The sequence below is a fragment of the Lithobates pipiens genome, unplaced genomic scaffold (genome assembly GCF_037356315.1).
Source record: "Lithobates pipiens isolate NorthernLeopardFrog02 unplaced genomic scaffold, aLitPip1_a1.2 Scaffold_19, whole genome shotgun sequence".
Classification (NCBI taxonomy): Eukaryota; Metazoa; Chordata; class Amphibia; order Anura; family Ranidae; genus Lithobates; species Lithobates pipiens.
Genome location: NW_027507764.1, coordinates 27,524,237 through 27,536,747, shown reverse-complemented (window position 1 = coordinate 27,536,747; position 12,511 = coordinate 27,524,237).

The following is a 12,511-nucleotide window of genomic DNA, read 5'->3' as shown; positions in this document are numbered from 1 at the left end:
TACTTTCTAAGTCCGCCGGAACTTTACGCTGAGAAAGTCCGCTGAAGCCCACACACGATCGAATTGTCCGGTGAAATGCGTTTCGGCCGGACTAAGTACGCCAGACAATTCGATCGCGTGTACGCCGCATTATGGTTACTGTATGCCCCTTACCACCAACTCCCCCCCCCCCTTTTTTATTATTTCTTTGACCCCACCTCCTGATACTGATTCATCTCTCATACTTTTAATGATGGTCATAGCCTCTCACGGTATGGTAGCTCTCCCTGTTTGATGTTTAACCTATACTGATTCTTATTTGCTTGTTTTTTATATTAATTTTAATTATTTTTGTCTATATTACGTTTAATACCACTGCCTTATATTTTCTCAAATGCTTATTCTACTAATTGATATTTAAAAATGCTGTTTGATATGTATTCTTTTGAATTTTTTCAATAAAAATACAATAAAAAAGAAAAAAAGTCAGCAGCTGCAGTATTTGTAGCTGCTGACTTTTAATTATTTATTTATTTTAAGCGGAAAACACAAGTGCCCACAAGCGTACAGTCTCTTAGGTTACTTTCACACTGGGGGAGGTGAGAGCATCGGCGGTAAAGCGCAACTAGTTTTGGCAATGCTTTTTGGCCGCTAGCAGGGCGATTTTAACCCCTGCTAGCGGCCAAAGGGTTTAATACCGCCCGTGTAGCACCACTGCCTAAGCGCTTTGCAGACGCTTCGGCAGCGCTGCCCATTCATTTCAATTCATTCATTCATTTCAACCGCCCCCCAAAGATGCTGCTTGCAGGACTTTCTCTAACGTCCTGCAAGCACACAGCTCCAGTGTGAAAGCACTCGGGCTTTCACACTGGAGTGACAGGAGAGGCACTTTACAGACGCTATTTTTAGCTCTAAAACGCCTGTAAATCGCCTCAGTGTGAAAGTGGCCTTAAAGGGGTTGTTAATCCTCCTGGTTTTTCACCTTAATGCATTCTATGCATTTGCTCAAAGATTGTATGGCTCAGAGCCAGGGCCGTCTTTAAGACAGGGCAAAAGGGGCAGCTGCCCTGGGCCCTGTCATTGTTGTGGGGCCCAAAGCAGCTGTCTCATACTTGCCAACTATTCCAGTTTACATTCCCTTGTCCCTTGACGTTTTAGTCCTGTGCTGCTACTAATGCTGCCCAGCTCTGCCCTATTGTTGTGTACAGATGACTCACCTGCAGACCTATGTTTACATGTAAATACTGGCATTCATATGTAAATAGCAGTCACATGCATATGTAAATAGCTGAGGCCAACTGCATTGATATGCAAATAAAGGCAGCATTCATAGGTATATCATGCCCCCCCTGCAGTGAGGAGAAGATGTGATGTAACCTATAGCAACCAGTGAGCAGTATTACCGTACAGCAATCTCTAGCAGCCAATCAACAAGCAGAAATGTGCTGTAACCTCTAGCAACTAATCAGTGAGCCTTAAGGAGTGCTGTAACCTCTAGCAACCAGTCAGTAAGCAGTAATGATATGCTGTAACCTCTGGCAACCAATCGCAATCACTGCCTGATCTGATACAGTAAACTGATTTTAAGTCTAGCTGCTATTTATTGTATGTCTCCGAGAAGGTGGAGAGCGAAATTGCATGGGGGGAGGGGGGCCCTAAGAAAATTTTTGCCCAGGGTCCAATCAATATTAAAGACGGCCCTGCTCAGAGCAGTGGGAAACAAAGTCTTACTTTGGAAGTTTACAGTCAGGGTGTCCAAGCTGAGGTGTCCTCCCACACACCAATAGACAAACGGCCATCGAGTAAAAGAAGCAGCTGGCAACTCCAAAACATTTATTTGCAAGCCTTCACAGTGAGTACAGTCAGCAGCAGACAATAAGCCTTGTTCACAGCACATTCTATGCTTTAAGGTGAAAAACCTTTCTGTAGTGCTGCAGCCCCCCAGCCCCCTCAATTTACTCACCTGAACCTTGACTTTTTCCAGCTGGGAAAGAGCGCACCAGCTCTAGCTGGTTTCTAGTGTCCTGATTGGATAGAAGGGGAGAAAAGAGGTAACTTACCTCTGGACTTTTAAGGTTTTGGGTAGAGGATATAGACAATATACAAAATAGTAGGCTTGTGCAATTCGTTTCGTAACGAATCGAAATTCGGCCGAATTTTGCATGTTTCGGACATTCGGATGCATCCGAATGTCCGAATAAAAAAATAACGAATTACGATGGAATGCAATCAGTCAGTCAAAGATTCATTTTTTTAGATCTACAGATCAATGTTGGCAATGATGGGATTTTATACTCATCTTTATATCGCAAGCCTTCTGCAGGCAATACCATTCTTCACGCCACCAGTGCACACCCTTAGACTCTATTGTTACCTCAGCTGATAGCAATCTTCTATCTGATGACTTGACCCAACCCAATACACACTCTAAATACCTTTTTCATGATCACATTTATGGAACAATTCACCAAAGCATGTAGTGTAAGGGCCGGTTCACACAGCGGGCGATGCGAGGCGACACGACTCGCCTCGCCTCGCTCCCGCAAGTCGCCCCCGTTCTGTACAATGGAACCGTTCTGAGAGGAGCGACTCGAGTCGCTCCGACTCAGAAAAAAGGTTCCTGTACTACTTCTGGGCGACTTCGGGGGCGACTTGCATTGACTTCTATACAGAAGTCATCTGCAAGTCGCCGCTGAGGTCGCCGCAGGTCGCGGCGAGGCAAGTCGGAGACGCCTCGCCGCGCCTGCAGTGTGAACGGGCCCTAAGGGCCTCAATACTTTCAAATGCTAGTTTTATTTTTTAAACACATTAATTTTCTTGCTATGTAATAGCAGAATGTGAAAATGTCCTTCCATTTTGTTATTATGACACTTCTTACCTGTCCGATGGGCTGCCAATAGTATAACTAAGGAGGGGCTTCACAAAGTAGCACACATTATTTAGGCATTCAACTCTCAATCAAGTGGAGAGGGTTACCTGTCCTAAACATCCCTCCTAATTTTTTAGCAAGGGCCCATCAGATGGGGGGGGGGGGGTTATGACTCTCATAAGGGGACCTTATACTTTAGGCTTTAAATACTCATTTTAAAAAATGTTATACTAATTGTCTCCAAAAATGTGGGTGTCTAATCTGCATGCAATGTTGATTTGTAAAATTACTAGTTTGTTTTCTTGTGTCACTACACAGTGTCCTTCAACGCAACAGGAATGGCAGACTGTGGCCTTCCACTTTGCCATTTTTTGACAAGTTGTGCCTTTTTCAGCAACAGTGCAAACCCAAGTTCTGAGCGAGATGAGGGGACAGTCTCTTCTTCAGATAATCTTATTATGTTGTGGGTCTGCTACACACACACCTTCTTTTTGTTAACTAATGTGTAGTGCATTACTGATCTAAATCATGCTCATTTTCAGCACCCTGGCAGGAAAATGGCATGATTGTCCAAATTTACACCTTACTGTGGGTGCTTTTTACTAAAGGCACATCCGCTATGCACTACAAGTGCACTGCAAAAGTACACCTGAAACTGCACTTGGAGTGCAAAGTGGAGTTGCCTTTAGTAAATCACACTCCTTCTCAGCACAAACTAAAATGTCACTACAAATACATTGTAATCCCAATGAAAAAGGAAGCCACACATTTAGTTTTTGCCTCAGGACAGTAGTGGGGTTCTGAGGGTTAATTGTGTAGGTTAACTTTCACATCAGTTTGGCTGGGCCGTGTTAGAGTTCCGCCTGTTCATGTGCACGGTGAGGGGCACATGACAGGCCAGAACCAGGCCTGGTTGGATGTTTTGGGTATCAACTTCCTTGGAACCAATCAGTGGGTGTGCCGGGCCCCACTGAGGAGTCTGGGGAAGGGTACTTAAGATGTGGAAGTCACATGTTCAACAATCAATCGTGAGGCCCTAGCGGTCTGTTCCTGGTCCCTGGACCGGGGTAGCCCCGCGAGGGGTCCCGGTCACGGATCGTTCGATGCTACGCAACATGCTTCTGTTGGTTAGCCCCAATAGACCCGTCTGGTCTGGGGTAATGATCCGTCTGTTCCCGAGTCTCCGAACTGGCTGGTCCGAAGCGCAGTAACTGAGGGAGAATTCCCGGGTGTGCTCTTGGCTTGGAGGGACACCGCAGCTCGTGAAAGTGATCGGGGGAGGACTCTTCGGAGGAGGGCCGACAAGCCGGCATTCTGAGAAGTGCCTGGTTACTGAGTTGTGAAGGACATTGACGGATCCACACTTTTTCCCGTACTGTCAAGGAGACAGAGAACGTTCCAGGTACTGAGGAAAAAGGTCCCTGTTCGCTTTCAGTTACAATTCATTCAAGGTTAGAGATTTCTTAAGTTCTGAATCAACATGCTGATTGCCACAATCTCTGGCTAGAGATTTGTTCAGCCTTGAAGCGCCCAGCTGCGTGTGGCTACTCTCTGGGTGATAATAGAGATTTTGTTACACTAGCAGTTCAAGGTGCCTGAGTTCTTCACCCTTGCCCTCTGTTCCCATACGAGACTGTGTTGTTGGACGTTAACCCTGAACATAAAAACCTTTCAAAAGGGACTTTATTAGTGTCCAAAGTTGTTGGGTATTAACCCTGGGAACCCCTAGACATGAAAGGACAAGCCAAGCGGAGGTAACCGGTAAGCCCAAAAGGTTAAGGCCGCCCTGCCGAGGGTTATGGCCGCTGCACAATATATTGACTTTATCAGCGCCTCTTTCTATTTTATTTACTATCTATGGTTTTGGTATGTTTTGAGGCTCTTTAACCCTTTTTCTAATATAATTGAGTATTTCTATGTCTTCTTTTTATGATATTCAATCGTACCTTTTTCTTTTTTTGTTTTTATAGGCTTCCTTATAGGCCCTCTGCAGCCAAATACAGGGTTGTTTGTGGCGATCACCCCCGGATGCCTGATTGTACTGGCCTTGCTCCGTGGGCCTAGCAGGGTACATTTTGGGCTATGGGAACTTGGGTTTGTTTTCATCATAGGGTAGTGCCCATTGGGTGGGGGTGGGTCCTTTGGGGGAGATGTGAATGGGACTGTGGATATCATGCAGATTAATCGTTCAGTGATACTGTTTAATTATTATTGATTTCTGTTCACCAAGTCTCGTGATGTTTTTTTTTCCTTTTTTAGAGTGACATTATATTTTTCTGTTATATCTTATTTCCCTGATGAAGCCAATGCTTTGGCGAAACTAGTAGAGGTAAGTTGTGATGTTTTCTTTTCTTTTTTTAGAGTCACATTATATTTTTCTTTTATATCCTATTTCCCTGATGAAGCCAATGCTTTGGCGAAACTAGTAGAGGTATGTTGTGATGTTTTCTTTTCCTTTTTTAGATTCACATTATATTTTTCTGTTATATCCAATCCCCTGATGAAGCCAATGCATTGGCGAAACTAGTAGGGAAGAATTGACCTGCTACTACCATTCAACATCTTTGTTGTTGGTCAACAGAACAACGGTATAGTGCTCAGGCGGACGCTTTTTACCCAAAAGTCCGGCGGACTAAGAAAGTAGTTTTGCACACCAATCTGTCCGCCGGACTCGCATTTCGGCGGACAGTATGGCCGTGTGTGTGCCAGTCCGCCGTACTTTTGAAATGAATGGACTTTTCCCGCCCGGAGAAAAGTCCGCTCATTTTGAACGCGGCTCCAGGTAGCCGGGGCCAGCGACCGAGGCGTCGCTGGCCTCGTCACCTGGTATGGACTTAAAGGGGAATCCCTATGCCGAAAAATCTGCGTGTCCCGCCCTAGGTCCATATCAGACCCTTATCCGAGCACGTTACCCGGTCGGCCAGGAAAGCCATATCAGGCCGCGTGCCCTCAACATGGGGGGGGGTGTTTTGGGAAAGGGACCCACCCCAAAGCATCTTGTCCCCATGTTGATGAGGACAAGGGCCTCTCCCTGAAAAACCCTGGCCGTTGGCTGTCGGGGTCTGCAGGCAGGGGGCTTATCGGAATCTGGGAGCCCCCTTTAATAAGGAGGCCCCCAGATCCCGGCCCCCCACCCTATGTGAATGAGTATGGGGTACATTGTACCCTTACCCATTCACCTGGGGGAAGTGTCAATAAAAGAAACACACTACACAGGTTTTTAAAGTAGTTTATTAGACAGCTCTGGGGGTCTTCTTCTGACTTTCGGGCTCATCTGCTATCTTCTGCTCTTTTACTACTGGAGGAGCCCGGCTTTCTCCTTCGTCGCTGCCATCCAGGTGTCTTCTTCCAACTTCGGGGGGTCGTCTTCCGACTTCGGGGGTTTTCTTTCGACTTCACCCACTCTTTTGTTCTTCTGCCAGGCTCCTCCGCTATCATCTTCCAGCTCTTTTACTAGCATTGGCCCGGTCTTCTCCTTCGTCGCTGTGATGCCACATGGTGACCCCACCCCTTATGATGTCACAGTCCCAGCATCCCCCGGGACTGTGACATCAAAAGGGGTGGGGTCACCATATGATATCACCCGGTGACCCCGCCCCTTATGCCTATATAAATCGCCGCACAACGCGTCCCTGGCATTAGAGCGAGAGAGAGCGTCGTGTCAACATAAGAAGAAGAAGTGAATAAGAAGGAAGAAGAAGAAGAAGGTGGCCGCGGCAACAGCGACAAATGAGAAGATCGGGCCAATGCTAGTAAAAGAGCTGGAAGAAGATAGCAGAGGAGCCCAGCAGAAGAACCGAAGAGCGGGAGAAGTCGGAAGAAGACCCCGACGAAGGAGAAAGCCAGGCTCCTCCGCTAGTAAGAGTGGTAATAGAGCATAAGATAGTGGAGGAGCCCAGCGAGAAGACAGAAGAAGACCCCCAGAGCTGTCTAATAAACTACTTTAAAAACCTGTGTAGTGTGTTTTTTTTATTGACACTTCCCCCAGGTGAATGGGTAGGGGTACGATGTACCCCATACTCACTCACATAGGGTGGGGGGCCGGGATCTGGGACTCCCCTTATTAAAGGGGGCTCCCGGATTCTGATAAGCTCCCCGCCCTCAGACCCCGACAACCAACGGCCAGGGTTGTCAGAAAGAGGCCCTTGTCCATATCAACAGGGGGACAAGGTGCTTTGGGGTGGGGGGGCCGCAGGGCACCCCCCATGTTGAGGGCACGTGGCCTGGTACAGTTCAGGAGGGGGGGCGCTGGTTTGTCCCCACCCCCTTTCCTGACCGGCAATGCTGCGTGCTCGGATAAGGGTCTGGTATGGACTTTGGAGGGACCCCCAAGCTGTTTTTTCGGCGTTGGGGTTACCCTTAAAACCCATACCAGTCGATGGGACATGTGAGTTGTCAATCTCGCCGATGGAGGCAGTGAGATTGACTTCATTCTCCAGTCCCGTCGTACCTGAATTCACGTTCAAAATGAACAGACTTTACTCCATGTGTGGGCAAGTCCGTTCATTTGGAAAGTCTGGTGAACTAGCATACAGATGGGCGGATTGAGTCCGGTGGACAATTTTGAGTCAAGACTTCTTTCAAAGTCCGGCGGACTTTTGGGAAGAAAAAGTCAGCCGGAGCCCATACACAGGCGAATTGTCCGCCGGATAGTCCAATCGTGTGTACTTGGCAAAACTGACACTTTTTTTGGGGACCAGTGACACTAATACAGTAATCAATGCTAAAATATGCACTGTCAGTGTACTAATGACACTGTCAGGGAAGGGGTTAACATCAGGGGTGATAAAAGGGTTAAATGTGTGCCTAGGGAGTGCTTATTAACTGTGGGGGAGGTTCTTGTACTATGGGAAGGCAGAGATTGGTGCTCTTGCTTAGCAGAAACACAAGATCACTACTTTCCCTTCTCATAGAACAGCGATCTGTCTTGTTTACATAGCTTGACTGTCTGTTTCCAAAACGAGCGGCTGGTCCTGGCAGACATGGTGTCCACCGGACCCGCTGATTGTCCAATCACAGCGGGAGCGGGTCGCTGGCATCATGCATGCATGCCCCAGACCCAGAAGTGCAGGATCATGTACTAGGTATGTGATTCTGCCCAGAGGAGCTGTCTTGCCACAGTATATTTACAGTATGCGGTCGGCAAGCGGTTAAATGATCAAATGTTACAGATCTTATTAGCCACCAGAAGATCAATCCACTCAAAGTATTGATCTACCTTTTTCACTTTGCTCTTTACAATTCCTACATCCTCTATCAGAAGTCTACACAAAGACCTGTCACCTTCTCATACTATCAGGAGGAGATTGTCACATCCCTCATCTATCAGGAAAGCTCCGTATCTGAACAAATTCGCTCTGACACAGTTATCAGACCGCACAAAAGACTTCTCCCCGATATCCTCCCCCCACTATAACAGACCGCAAACCCCCAAAGAAGATATCATGTATGCCCCAAAAAGAGAATTCACAGTGACACCCAATACCATTGTCCCCTATGTCCCAACTAGTCTGGCCTCTGTATAGGAGAGTACTTCTGTTGCCACCATACTTCAATTCAATGTTAGTGAAGGTATGGTGATGATATTTCCCTTGTTACTACCTATCATTTCCCTGACATGTTTCTGTCTGCTGCCTGGACCCATTTGCCTGCCACCAGAACTGTTTATTGATCAAATTTCTTCCTTCTTTCTGAACTGACCTCAGCCTGGTATTTGACCGTGTCTCTGCCTGCAACCTGAACTAACCTCGGCCATTGACGTCACTAGGGTTGGTGTCACCCGGTGCAGAAAAAATTGGTGTCACCACCCCCCCCCTCCACCAACTATAGTCCCCCCTCAGTACAGATCCCCCTCCACTAACTACAGACCCCCCTCCATTAAGTACAGACCCCCCTCTCTCAGTATAGACCCCCCGCTAAGTACATCAGTGCAGACTCCCTCCCTTAATGTAGACCCCCCTCCATCAGTGCATACCCCCCTCCACCAGTGCAGACCCCCCTCCATCAGAGCAGACTCCCCTCCCCCTCCATCAGTGCAGAGTGCAGACCCTTCATCAGTGCAGACTCCCCCTCCACTAGTGCAGACCCCCCTCAGTGCAGACATTACATTTTAGTACATTAAACTTTACAGACCTCAGAAGAGCGTGGGATACAGCAGTATGTCCCTTGGACTCCCCTGTAGCTGTAAACAGAGAGGAGGGGGAGGCGGCTTCAGTCCGCTCCGCTGTGTGAGACAGCCGGCGAGACCCAAGACATCAGTGTAGGGGGTGAGGACCGTGCAGTGTTAGCAGTGCCGCTGCCCCCTCTGGTGGGTGTCATCCGGTGCAGCCAGCACCCCCGCCCCTCCCAGCGACGCCACTGACCTCACCCTGTTAATTGTCCATTTTTTTGTCTGCCGTCAAAACAACATGGGGGTCTCACGTATTTGAGGGGATCCAGAGTGGTGTTTCCAAGTGGAGAAAACAAAGTGTTTGGTGTTCTTCTGTTTTTTTTTTCAGTGTATATGAATTGGTTTGTGTGAAAGTTATAGCATCTACAAATGATGATATATACTGTGTGTGTGCGTGTGTATATAAAAATATATATATATATAAATATATATATATATAAATATATATATATATATATATATATATATATATATATATATATATACTGTCATTTCTTTTTAAATTAATTATGGCATGATTAAAAACTTATAGCGGGACTGTGATATTGCGGCAGAAAATCTGACACCGACACTGGATAGCAACTGACATCACCAGTGAAACTAATACACTGGCTGGGAAAGGGTTATCACCTAGGGGCAATGAAAAGGTTAACTGTGTGTATAACAAGTTTAATTTGTGTTGCTTTTACTAGTAGATGTGGCTGATTTTCCTGTTCATTCCTCACTTTTCAAAAATGTGTGGCAAAAAAGAAGACTCCCCATGCCTCTTAGAAGATACATTGATGTGTTTGCTTTCTAAAATATGTTTCTTTTGTGGGTGTTTCCGCTGTCCTGGTGCTCCAGGCCTCCAAACATGTGTTAGGTAGTGAGGAAATTAGATGTATAATTTATGTCCCTAGAATACCTGAAGGTGCTCATTGGATTTTGGGCCTGTCTATGAGGCTAAGCTGTAAAAACAAGTTTCACCATACCCAGGAGAAGCAGCAGAATGTGTTTTGGGGCGTAATTGTAGGTATACCTATAATGTGTGTGAGAAATAACTTAAAACGCAGACGTTATGGAAAAACACATTTTATTAACTTTCATCTTTTTCCCAAAAATCTTGGCAAAAATGACTGATCAATTTTCAAATATATATACCATAGTTTGCAGACTCTATAACTTCCACAAATACTAAATAATATACACTGATTTGGGTTATTTTCTACCAAAAAAAGTTAGCAGAATACACGTTAGTCTACATTTATGAAGAACGATTATTGATTTGCAAAATTTTATAACAAAAACTAAGAAAAACATGTTTTTTTTTATATTTCAGTATTTTTTATAGTTTATATAGCAAAAAATAAAAAACCCAATGGAGATTAAATATGTGCTATCTGTCTCAAAAAAAAAAATAAAAAAAAAAATTGAATTTGGGTACAGTGTTGCATACTTGAGTAATTGCTATTCAGTAATTGTTTTGACCAGGCTGACTTAGGCTCGATTCACATCTATGCATGTTGCTTTTGAGCATTTTTGCAGTGCTTTTTGCGGTGCTTGTCGCGTTTTTGGACATGCGTTTTTACAGCGATTTTGCCGTGTTTTGCGTTTTTTTTTTGTTTTTTGTTTTTACACTTTGGTTGCTTAGCAACCAGATATATACAATGAAGAAAAAAAACTCAAATCGTAGCAAAATCGCGGCAAAAACGCTGTAAAAACGCGGCAAAAACGTGGTACTTGCAGGTCCATTGACTTCTATTACATGCAAAACGCTGCATTTTGCATGAAAAAAAGTCCCTGACCCTTTCCAAAAACTCAGAGGCACAAAAATGCATTGATGTGAACATGTTCCATAGGAACCCATGTTAAAAAATGTCCTTGCCTTTCTGCAAAATGCAAAATGCATCAAAAACGCGCTAGTGTGAATCAAGCCTTACTGCTATGCTTGAATAGCCTTTATTGTGAACATCCCTGAATAGTAGGAGATCATACACACAAGTTCTAGAAAGTCAGCACACCTCCCTCCTTCTCTCCTGGAAGAGATGGAACCATCTGCAGGATCCGTCTATAAGGACATGACATGACTATTTATCAGAAATCCCAGCATGGCCTGAAGACACAATATTATGGAAGCCCCATGTATTACATGTATATTGGAGAAACACAGACTGGATTCTAATAAGGAAACAATATATAAAACATCAGCAGATACATTTTGTAAATTTTCATAAAACAATTCAGTGATAATGAAGACAAAACTTTTATATTTATCTACAGAGAGAGTGAGATGAGAAATAGAAACTTACTCAGTACAAAAGGAAAAGGATTTAGAACCATCCAAACCAATTCTTACGTCTTTAATTTTTGTAGTGAATTTGCTGAACAAGTGAGCAGAGACTAATCCTCCAATGATGAAATATCCCTTTTGGTAATATTCATAATCAAACCATGGCTTTATCCAATCAAGTCTACAAGCAGATGCCGATCTCCGGGTCAATGCTTCTCCATAGGATGTGATGGGAATGATGAGTATCGGCAGGAAACAGACACAGAAGACCGGAGAACATTTCATGGCACACAGGAGATCCTCTCAGTCACCGGCAGATCTGCTCAGAAGTAGATGCAATCACCGGAACTTTATACACATCGGCTGAGACCGACTTACACTACAGAACAAAGAACGGAAAAATAGTAACTTCAATCTGAAAATATGAATTCTATATCAGACAGTGTAACTAATCGAATAAAGTTTATTCATTTTCAGGATATACTTCCCAATATATATATATATATATATATATATATATATATATATATATATATATATATATATATATATATATATATATATATATATATATATATATATACACAGTCAAGGCGGCCATCAGAAATTTTTGCTTTTTAGAGAGCTGGACCCTGGGACCCAGTATTTGTTTTTTTCAGCCATATTCCTGGCAGGGTGCTTTACGGGCCCCATTCAAGGGGGCCCCAGTCTCTTAAGGTTTTTTTCCTAATGGAGCCCACTGTGAGAGGCGAAGATTGGGTCTGTTATTCAGACCCTACAGCTGGATAAGGTAAGGGAGACTCCTCAAGAACTTTTCTAATTCTAGTAGGTTTTCTCCTTTTAAGTAAATGTATGCTATGCCTATAGTCGCCACCGGGGGCTGCCAAGAGCACATACCTTTCATGCCTGATCTGTCTGCTTGGTGTCCACACTCTATGCTCCTCCAGCCATGATCCAGGAAGGATGTAGGTAAGGGTTTTTTTTCCTTCTGGGATTCTCCCTCTCCTGGATTAGGGGACCGAGACAGGCCTGGGCAGAGAGCAGTAATATGCCGCACCACCCGCCTCCATCCATTACAGCGGCTTCACATTCACCGGCCCTTCCCTCTCCTCTGCTCCAGCCTCCCCTCCATGCTTGCCAGCAGGGTTAGAGCCTCTGCTTGCGTGGAAAATGCTTGTTTTTAAAAACGAGCGGGGGGGGCAGAAGTGGTTGGGGGGGGCGGAGC